This window comes from Gossypium arboreum, chromosome 8, assembly GCF_025698485.1.
Source record: "Gossypium arboreum isolate Shixiya-1 chromosome 8, ASM2569848v2, whole genome shotgun sequence".
Taxonomy (NCBI): domain Eukaryota; kingdom Viridiplantae; phylum Streptophyta; class Magnoliopsida; order Malvales; family Malvaceae; genus Gossypium; species Gossypium arboreum.
Window position 1 is genome coordinate 70,117,361 of NC_069077.1, and position 9,904 is coordinate 70,127,264.

Genomic DNA, 9,904 nt, shown 5'->3' on the forward strand with positions numbered 1-9,904 from the left:
CTATTAAAGAAAATAAAAGTTTCCATCATGTAATCCCAGCCCTATGAGATTTAGCTTGATACGTGATATTCATGACAGGTTTTAAAAATTTATAATAAGTTGTTCTTGAAACTAACTATTATCACGATGAAGGCAAGTGTACCTGTCAAACAGTAGTATAGTTTTAGCAAGACCGGATTATCAAACCCAAAGGAACTAAAAGTACTAGTATCAACTTTCTTTTTTTTATCTAGCCTAAAAAAAATAAAAGGGTTTTGTTTATCTAACTAATTAATTAAACTAAGAAATCACAGAAGAGAAATTTGGGGAAAATACTTTTTGGAAAACTCGATTGATTAAGACAATACCTAAGGAAAAATCCACCTAGACTTCACTTGTTATTTGACTCTGAATCGGACGATTTATTCATTCAATTTGTTCCGTAAAGATCCCTAAGTTATATTATTATCTCTCTCGAGACTAACAACGTCTAACCCTAGTTTGAATAATTGAAATCTCTTTTTAATTAACGCCCTAGGGTTGCATTAACTCAATCTATGGATCCCCTTATTAGGTTTCACCCTAATCCGACAAAATCTTGTCACCCTATCTCTAGGCACACAACCAACTTCGCTTAATTATGACAAATTTACTCTTAGACAAGGTCTATTCCTCCTCTAAATAAGAGCTTAACTTGAATCAATATCCTTGAATATCAAAACAAGAATTGAGAACACATAATTAAGAACAAGTCAAATATTTATCATACAATTCAGATCATAATAACAAAATCCGTCTTAGGTTTCATTCCCCTTAGGTATTTAGGGGTTTTAGTTCCTACTAATGAAAGAAAACATCTCAAAAGAATAAAAATAACAAAACATAAGAAAACCCAAAACTCCTGGGGGAATTTGAAGGGAGAACTTCAGTCTTGATGGTGAATCTGGCTTTTGAGATGGATCGTCGGCTTTCCTTCAACAATTCCTTGCTTCCTCCTCTGTGTCCCCCCTCTTCTCCTCTTCTTGGGTGTATTTATAGTCTTTGGAATGCTTAAGAGCCCTCAAAATTGGCCTTTTCCAAATTGGACTAAACTTGGGCTCGGCAGGGACACGCTCGTTTGACATGCCCGTGTGAGATTGCTTAAGGCCGTGGTCAAGGCTGTTAAATGGGCATGGGCGTGTGATCTACCTGTGTAAATCTTGCTTTGACCTTGCCAAAGGGACACGGCCGTGTGGTCTGCCCGTGTGAGGAAGTCCAGGCCATGTTGATTTCGTATGTTGGCCCATTTTCTCTATTTTTGGCCCGTTTCTTGTTCCTTTCACTCTCTTATGCTCACCTAAGTATAAAACATGAAGTTAATGCATTAGGAGAATCGAATTCACCAATTTTAAGGAAAAATCATCCATAAAATGTGCTAAGCATGGGATAGAAATATGTATAAATTGCGGTTTATCAAATACCCCCACACTTAAGTATTTGCTTGTCCTCAAGCAAAATCCTCAACTCATAATCAAAATAAATTATTCTCAACTTATAATTTCTATCAATAATATCTCAAAATAATCCATAGGTAATCATACATTGAAAATTCAACTGAAAGAACATCAAAGTTTCAAACATTCCAAGTTGAGTATTTTATCATGAAAGCATAGGTGTCTCCCCTCATCTAAGTAATTACCTTCGACTCAAAATATCACAGATTTTCACATCCTCACTAAAGATTCACTCAAAACACTCGAGGTGTTTAAGGATAATAAATGAAGCACTCAATAGTCAATAATGAAAAGTCAGTACCATATGCTTGCATGAAAATCAAATCTCTACCATTATATATTGAGATGAACATCAATCAGAAGGTCTTTAAAGGGTTGTAACGTGGCTTTGGTTAGGGGTGTGGTCACAAGCTAAAAGAAAAGGTTAGAATCGAGATTGAATTGAAAAATTGTCTAACTAGAAAAAGTAATTAAACATCAATTGAGTACAAGGGAGCTTCTTCTCAGAAGATGGAATTTAGATACTGCGGCTCAACAATACCGAATTACTACTAATATGTAAGTATGAATTTTTTTTTTAGAATAACTCAAATTACAAAATAGAATAAAACATAGCTAAGAAACTATTCCAACTCAAATCTCGACAAAAAAATAGGGATTTTTAACTATAATGAGTTATGGGTTAATATTGAGGGTAAATCAATGAATGGGTTGTTAGGCTCAAGAGGGTTCACTAAGGGTTAGTTGTGAAGGTAAGCTTTTGTGGAGTGTGTGGGTTAAACCTATGTGCCTCTATCATTTTGACATATCAAAATCAAATGGTGTGGTCTTGACATGCATAATCAAGCAAGTTCTAGAATAACAATTCAATACTGACCCACTAATAATGAAAGTGAGCATGAAAGAAATAATAGATGCTCTAAAGGCTCAAGATCTCACAAAAATTATGGCTTTCTAATGTTTAAACTTGTGAATTCCAACTCAAACTAATACCTAGACTTGGGGAAACAACCTAAAAGTTATTAATTCTTCAAAAATCAACTTATCATGCTCGATTCCCTAATGTCTTAAAGTTTAAACAATCAATGCATAAATGCCTATGTTTTAATTCAAGACATATCAATAAAAATCATAAATTAATCAAAATCCATTCTAACCATGGTAGGAGAAGATCACATGAGAATAAGACAAAATTCAGGGATTTCTAATGATGTTATAAAAGACCCCCCACAATTAAGATGTACATTGCCCTCAATGTACAAAGGTAGATATATTGAAAAAGATAGATTCAGAATCATAAGATAGGGAGAGAAGTGAAGCTTCCTTACTGATGAATGAACTCCTTGAATTGGTGTTTTAGAGAATAATCGATGTGAGAGTGGAGGAGGATACTCCGATGGTGGTAGAGGTTGGGTTCCACAAATGCTGTGCCAAAACAATATTATATCTCAAGTTGGTTATGGTCGTGGTCGAGCAGGACATGATAGTCGTGGAGAACCTTTCCTAGTAGAGTTTCAAGTTCCTGAGTAATAGAGAGCTTTGGAGCTCTTTATAACTGTGATAAAATCAAGAACTCTTTTAGGAAATATATAAGGAAGACTAAGTACTAATAATGAATTAGTCGAAATTAAAATTATAAAATAATAATTATAAAACCTAATAAAAATAAGGTGAAAGAAAAATAAAAAGTAGTCTTAAAATAAAATAAAAAATAAATTTTTTAAACATCTTCATCACTAGATGGTTCGCGAGGTGGGGGTGTAACGCCCCAATTTTCGGGAATTTTAAAAATGTTGGAAAAGTTTAAAAATTCTGTGTCCTGTTTGTTTGTCGTAGGATTAAGTACGTTAGTGGGCCTCTAGAAGGCCCAAGCTTAAGGTAAAACCCGGTAGTTTTAATTAATTTTAATTCCATAAGAAAAAAGGGTTCTGGTTAATTGGGCTTTTAAGTATTAATTGTGTAAAATAAATCACAAGGAAGCATGTGGTAAAGTGGCTAAGTGACGCCACTGGGAATGCTATAAGTGGCGTATGGATGATTGTGAGGACCCAAGTTCAAGTCACAATGACGGCAAATAAGGGATTAATTTTTATGAATGGAAAAGGTAAGTAGAGGAACTGAAGTGAAAGACTGTTAGGAAGAGTTGGAGTTGCTCAGGAGATTGAGTAAGGAGGGGATAAGGGAGAGAATTTAGGAGCTAATTAGGGAGAGCTGTGTTGACCGAATAATGGACTCTTGAGGAGCAAGAGTTGGCCGGCCAAGGGGAGCTTTAGGGAGGCAAAATTCGGCTAGGGTTAAGGTCAGTATAAATTCGGCATTAAGGGGAAGTTGGGTCGTTTGCTGACCATTTCCCTCTTCATTTTTCTCCCCTCTCTTCATCAACCTTTTTCTTGTTCTCCTTTCTCCTTCATAGCCAAACCCTTCTAACCTCTTGTTCATCTCCATCCTTCCCTTCAGACGTTTCAAAACCTTCATAGCCTTTGGCAATAAAAAGCCAGAATCCTGAAAGCTACACTTTCTTCTGTGTCAATTTTTCCTAGCAAAATTCTCTTATTTTGCTTATCATCTTTGGCCGATTCTTTCCTCCTTTAAACCTCAAGTTTTTGTCGACAAGACCACAGTAAAACCCTATTAATTCATCTTTTTCTACACAGTTGCAAAAAAGCCGAAAATCCCACTTTCATAGGGACTTAGCCGAATATTGAAAAAACTGAAGGCTTGACTTTGGTGATCGTTTGAGGGTAGAACGGCATTGGATTTAAGTAGGCATCAATTGGAAACATTGCTCGAAGGAATCGGTGGTAAGTAGTTTCAAAACATAGTCTTTCTTTCGTATTTTAGGAAAGGCGTAAATCCTAAATGTTAGGGAGGTCATCGATTTGGACTTGTAGCCCTAAGGGGTTGTAATAACTGCTCTGCTTTGGTAAATGGTGTGATTTTGAGGCTGCTGATCAAGGGCTTGGACAAGTGGAACGATCAGATCTTTGGATTTAAGACATAGTTCGGCAACAAGGCAGTTCGTGCATCGATCTCGACAACGAATCGTCACAAAACCGGTGTGTAACTGACACCCTCTCATAGACTAGATCGGCAAAAGTCGAAAAGGCAAAATGCCGGAAAGTTGGTATTTTGGGAATTTGCGAGTGTACGAATGCTCGTAAGATAGTTGGGTTTGCATGTTTGGTATTCTGAAGGTAATAAACTACAGTACGTGCGATTTCGTACATTTTGATAATGTGGGCTTAATGGGCCAAAAATCGGGTTCATGGGCCAACGGGCTCAATTTGGTAAATATGCGCGGTAAGTATTCTGATAGTACGTAAATGGATAGGATATACATGAAAACCCTAGAAGTAGCTAAATCACTACAATACCCTTATGTATAGAAAATTACCATGATACCCCTAGGTGTAAATGACCAATATGCCCCTAGGGTTAATTTTGTCTGAAAAGCATGTTGATTTAAATTTGTGTGATGTATGCCATGAATGAATATTTGTTGCATGGGGACATTGGTTATATTATGAAGGAAGCGTCCTGGTGGCTATGCCACAATTATCCGATCCGTGGTTTCGCCACATATTTACGCTTCGGTGGCTCGCCACGATTATTCAGATCTGGTGACTCTGTCACATTATCTGCTCGCGACCATGATGCATAATTCTGTGGCGTGTAGCAGTTGGGTGGGTCGAGTAGTCTCCCACATGGTGAAAGGTTGGTAAGGGGTGTATGTGGTTGGTTATGTGTTGGGTTTTGCATATACATGAAATATCCGATCCGATCTATTATGGGCCTATGGGCTTAATTTCAGATTCGCTCGGGCTAAGGCCAATTTATTCTGCTTCGTGGTTTGAGTGATATGGGCTATGGTTGGGTTAATTTACACATCGAGTTTCCCCAAACTCATCCCATATTTTCATCCATGTAGGTAAACCCCACCATAGTGGGCTTGAGTCTGCGAGGATTCGGAGTGGCCACTGCTCGCAATATGGATTTCTTCCGGTGATTTGGACTTCAATTTTCTTTACTTTGATGATTTGGGTTTTGTTATGTAATAAGGCCGCTTATGATTATTTTTAATTGGGTTTCGATTTATAACTTATCATGATGACCTTAAATTATATTAACTATCAAAATGGGCTAGATCTAGGTTCGTTTTCCAAAAACATAAACCGATTTCAAGTAACACGATTACAAACAAGGCTTCGCTATGATAACCTTTACAAACTTAAATACATTTTATTCTAAAATAGACATAATTTCAATGGTAACCTAAAAATATACGCGATGTTAGAGTGTGGCAATGGCGGTGTGCATGTCTAGGATTGGATCCGAAAGAGCTTGGTACTTAAGCAGTCCGATGGACTCACCTTCTTTTTCCGGTTTCCTACCTGGTGCGCAGCTTCCATTCTCTTTAACCCTCAATGAATTAATCCTTTGAACATCAAGTACCATTTCCTAGACTTAGAATGAAAAAATGTTTTAACGTTTTGATGTGGCACGTCGGATCCGGTCATAACGTCTAGGCCGGGTTTGGGGTGTTACATTTTGTGGTATCAGAGCCAGGTTGGAACAACTCGGCTGTGGAATGGGTTTACAAAAACGAAGATTTCAAAAAACTATTTTAAAATCGGATTTCAAGGTGGCATTCAATATCCGCCCAAGCTCGTAAGTATTCGAATTTTTCAATATATTCAATTATCTGTCTGCATCAAACTTTACTAGAATACTCTATATAGGATGCTATCAAATCCTAGAAATGCTTGCTAAAAGACCTAAATCGTAGCTAGACATCGATTCTGCGAAAACTAACTCAATTATTATCTAATCATAAAACATCTGTAATAAACATTGGAATGATATTAATGCATAAAATTCATAATCAGATAATATGATATGAGTACAAGAGCCACTCGTGGAAGAGGCCATGGACGTGGCCGAGGAAGGGCTCGAGCGGTATCTTCATCTACGGGACATATGCCGGCGGCAGATGCACCGGTACCATCAGCAACAGAAGTGGAGTCTCATAATCGTGGTGCCGGGGATGACACCCTGTCGCAGGCTATGCTTCGAGTTCTGGAAAGGGTTGGCTTTGGGCAACGGAATTCGAGGATCGATTTCTAAATGGCTCCGAGCTAACGGAGCGGAGATCTTTAAGGGCGTATCTGGTGTAGCCTCGAATGTGGCAAAATATTGGTTGGAGGCCACAGAACGAATTATAGATGACTTGAACTGCTCGGTGGAGCAAAAGCTGAAGGGGGCCGTATCGCTGCTGTGAGATGAGGCTTATCAGTGGTGGCTCACCGTGAGAGATGGAACCCCAGCTGATAGGGTTACTTGGGAGCTGTTTAAGATAGCCTTTAAAGGAAAGTACGTCGGGGCAGGTTATGTGGATGCCCGCAGGAAGGAATTCCTGAATCTGGTCTAAGGATGTAAAACTGTTGCTGAGTATGAGGCTGAGTTTCTGAGGCTGAGCCGGTATGTTGTGGGGATAGTCGCTACGGAGTATGAGCGTAGCGGTCGCTTTAAAGATGGACTCAGAGATGACCTTAAGGTGCTGATTGCTCCGCAGAGGGAGCGAAATTTCGCGGTTCTGGTGGAAAAAGCTAAGATAGCTGAGGAGGTAAAGTGTACTGGGAGGCAGAACCGTGAGAAAGATCAGAACCATTTCCGGAGGGATTTTGGACCTTCGGGTGGAGCAAATAAGAATGTCAAAAGGGCAAGAGCGCATGAGCCAGTTCGAGCGACTCGGTGAATATGGTTAGACCACCAATTTGTGGAGACGTGGAAAGGTACATTTGGGTGAGTGTAGGAAAGGTTAGGTGCTTGTTTCCGGCGCTTGATCTATGGAGCATAGAGTTAAGGATCGCTTACGAGAGCCGATCAGCTCAGTTGTTTGTCTGAGGGTTGTTCAACCCATGAGAGGTGGACCACAACCACCGAGAGGACGTGGACAAGGTAGGGCGAAATGGAAATAGAAATGGTCGAGGTCGAGGGCGCTGGCGGGGTGCCGAAAATCCGAGGCTCGACGACAAAGATTGGTGTATGCACTCATCGTCGAGAGGAGGGCGACGACCGACGCCATAATCGGTACATTTTGGTTTCTAGCATGTCGATATCGCTTTGGTGGATACTGGATCTACTCATTCCTATGTTGCATGTGCCATATCTGGGTCATTGGGAGTGTATTTTGAAAAGATAGTGAGTGGGGTCTCTGCGTTAAGTCCTTTGGGCCACTCGGTTAGGGTAGACAAACTGTATAGGGATGTACCCCTAGAAACTCAAGGTAGGATCTTTCCTGGAGATCTAATGGAGTTGCCGTTCGGAGAGTTTGACCTCATTCTGGGAATGGACTGGCTTGTTAAGCATAGGGCGACTTTGGATTGTGCTGCACAAACGAATGGTGTTAAGGACCACGGAGGGTGAGGAGGTTATGATGATAGGTGAGCGAAGGGATTATTTGTCTAATGCGGTGTCGGCATTGAGGGCTGAAAAGTGGATTCAAAAAGGTTGTGAGGCCTATTTGGCATTCGTAAGCCAGTCGGAAGAGAAGGGATTGTCAGTGGATAAGGTCAGGACCGTAAAAGAGTTTCAAGATGTTTTTCCGGAGGAGCTTCCGGGATTACCTCCAAACCGAGAAGTGGAGTTTGGAATCGACTTGTTGCTCAGAGCGGCGCAATGTCATCGCACCGTATAGGATGGCAATCAAGGAGTTGGTGGAGTTAAAGGCACAAATTCAAGAGTTGTTGGATAGGGGCTTTATTAGGCCAAGCGTGTCTCCATAGGGAGCACCGTGTTATTCGTGAAGAAGAAGGATGGTACAATGCGGATGTGCATTGACTATCGCCGATTGAACAAACCGACCATTAAGAATAAGTATCCACCGCCAAGGATTGACGATCCGTTTGACCACTTAAGGGGCTTCAGATTTTCTAAGATCGACCTTAGATCCGGATATCATCGATTAAGGGTTAAGGAGACGGATATCCATAAGACGGCATTCAGGACTCGGTATGGTCATTACGAATTTCTAGTTATGCCATTTGGGCTAACGAACGCTCCTGCAGCATTTATGGATCTGATGAATCGGGTGTTTCAACCATTTTTGGATCAATTCGTAGTCGTCTTTATTGACGATATTCTGGTATATTCTGAGACGGAAGCAAAGCATGATGACCATCTCCGTATAATGCTACAAGTGTTAAGGGAGAAGGAACTTTATGCAAAGTTCAGCAAGTGTGAATTCTGGTTGAGGGAGGTAACTTTCTTAGGACATCTGGTCTCTGCTGAGGGGATTAAGGTGGATCCTCGAAAAATTGAAGCAGTTTTGGAGTAGAAGCCGCCTAGGTCAATATCGGAGATACGGAGTTTCTTGGGATTGGCAGGATACTACAGAAGGTTTGTGGAAGGTTTTTCGGTGTTGGCTGCACCTCTGACTAAACTCATAAGGAAAGGGGTACCATTTGTATGGACTGAGACCCAGCAGGAAGCTTTTGAAAAGTTGAAGAAAGTTTTGACTGAAGCACCTGTGTTAATTCAGCCGGAGTCTGGGAAGGATTTTACTGTGTACAGTGATGCATCACATGTAGGTTTGGGCTGCGTGTTAATGCAGGAAGGTAAGGTGGTTGCATATGAGTCACTGTAGCTTAAGCCTCACGAGGGGAACTATCCTACTCATGATTTGGAATTAGCAGTAGTGGTTTTTGCACTTAAGATTTGGAGACATTACTTGTACGGAGAGAGGTGCATTATATACACAGACCATAAGAGTCTTAAGTATTTGTTGACTCAGAAGGAGCTGAACCTTAGGCGAAGGAGATGGATTGAGTTGCTTAAGGATTATGACTGTTCAATCGAGTATCACCCAGGAAAGGCTAATGTGGTAGCCGATGCTTTGAGTCGAGAACCAGATTCGATCCGAGAGCAATGTTTGCTCTTTTGAGTTTGTATGATGATGGTAGTTTGTTGGCTGAATTACAAGTAAGGCCAACCTGGGTGGACCAGATTAAGGAAAAGCAGTTGGAAGATGAGTCTTTGGTCGCTCGTTTTCAACAAGTTAAGGAAGGGAAAACTTCTGAGTTTGGTTTAAATGGTGATGGAGTTCTGTGTTTCTGAGGAAGAATTTGTGTTCCGAAGGACTCTAACTTGAGGCAGACAATATTGAAGGAAGCTCATAGGGGACTATGTGCCATGCATCCTGGAGGGAATAAGTTGTATCACGACTTGCGGGAATTGTACTGGTGGCCTGGACTTAAGTGAGAAGTGATGGAGTTTGTAGGAAAATGTTTGACGTGCCAACAAGTGAAAGCTGAGCATCAATTACCTTCTGGACTGTTGTAGCCGGTAAAGATACCACTTTGGAAGCGGGAGAGGGTAACCATGGACTTTGTGAGTGGGTTGCCGTTGACACCATCGAAGAAAGACTCGGTATG